Below are 1762 nucleotides of genomic sequence, written 5' to 3' on the forward strand. Positions count from 1 at the left end.
TATTATGTTAATAAGAAATTCTCATAAAAATTTGATATAGATAAATGTATTAAAGATATAACATTAAACAATTAGTATAAGCTATATTTATATTATATATAAATAATTCCCTTCATTTCGAGAAACTGCAGAACTTCTTATTTATCTCTTTATTACTTGCTCTGAGATTTGAATAATCGTTTATATATATATATAGCTTTTAGTTTTGTTGAATATTTTCATATATTTTTGCTCCAACGAAAACATGTTTAATTTTAAAATTTTATTGAACAATAATTCATTTTATAATTTTGCTCATAAAATTTGCTTAATTTTAATTCCAATTTCTCACTGGGCTACTCTCATGCCGACTACTGAAGTAGATTCATTGCTTTAAAAAAAAAATTGATTGTTTAAATTTTTTTCTCTTTGTAGTGTCTAAATAAGCTGTCATAATGTAATAGATTTCCAATGCTGACAAGTAGATCGCGCAAAATCAGAGCCACACCGAGAGATTTAACGTGTATCAGTTTCAAATCACTTCGATGAAGTGATTTTGAACTGTCATTTTTGTATGGCGAAATCTTGATAAATTTATAGGAATAGTAGGATAAACCACTCAACAGCCAAAATCGTGTAATTAAGTGTTGGTTTGAACATGGTATAACGGGTTTAAAATTAATCAATTTTACATAAATTTCGTAAATATTATAAAACAAAGTCAACATATATTTTTATTTTTTCGGTAGTTATGTTTTTTACTAGGTTATAAAAAATTTAATATTTGTTATCGAGACAATAGAGCAAACTATACCAGTTGTTCAAAAGCATTTACAATGCAATTGTGTTGCGCTTTCTTCTTTGATGGAGAAATACTTTTCTTTAAACCATTTTACTAATCGCTTAGTTTCAAGCAGTCTCCCTACCTCACGTTTTTTTTTTTATAAACAACTGTAATTTATTTCAAGTCTTCTAAAAATAATTGAAGAGAATTAATTAAAATCGGAGGGGTAAGAAATAAGTATAAGATTTTTGAATAATTGTGGTCTGATTTCGAGTAAAGTCAGACGTTCATCTCGATTATTTTTACGCACCAAAAGTCCGAACTGAAGTGCAGTTTTTAACAATGCTCTATGGTATTTAATAATATTTTGCCTTTCATGCTTTTTAATTTTTTCTCTTTGCCTCCATTATTACCAAAACCGAAAAATATTAAAAAATCTATTTTTATTAAGATTTTTCTTATTACATACATAAAAATGAGTTTCATTTATATTGAAACAGAAAGAAGCGTACACTTTTGACTCATGAATTACTGTGGGGTGGCAACATAGGTCTCTTTACTTATGGTGTCTCCCGTCTGTGTGGCATAGTGAGCACCGTTAGCAATTTAGCTTCCTGAGAATAATGGCAAATACCAAAAATTCAGTTATTTAAGCAGCGATTTCTAAGATTTAAATTTTTTTTATATATTTTTCTCAAGCAGACATGCTACGCGGAATTTTTGAACGTTCTGCCCGCCGCTTCTCCCTCGATATATATATTTTTCTCAAGCAGACATGCTACGCGGAATTTTTGAACGTTCTGCCCGCCGCTTCTCCCTCGATGCACAGATTGATATCACGGCAAATCTCGCAGCATGAATGATAATGAGGAATGCACTGCGACCTTTGGTCTATTGTGCCCTCTCCTTCCTTACATTGCCTCACTTAGCCCCAGCCCATTAATGAAGTCCAGTACACTGCTAGGCGCTAGCGAGGCAATGCGATCCCTATCCGGAAAT

Source organism: Bactrocera latifrons, unplaced genomic scaffold (assembly GCF_001853355.1).
Source record: "Bactrocera latifrons isolate USDA-ARS-PBARC rearing strain unplaced genomic scaffold, ASM185335v1 scaffold_1079, whole genome shotgun sequence".
Lineage (NCBI taxonomy): Eukaryota > Metazoa > Arthropoda > Insecta > Diptera > Tephritidae > Bactrocera > Bactrocera latifrons.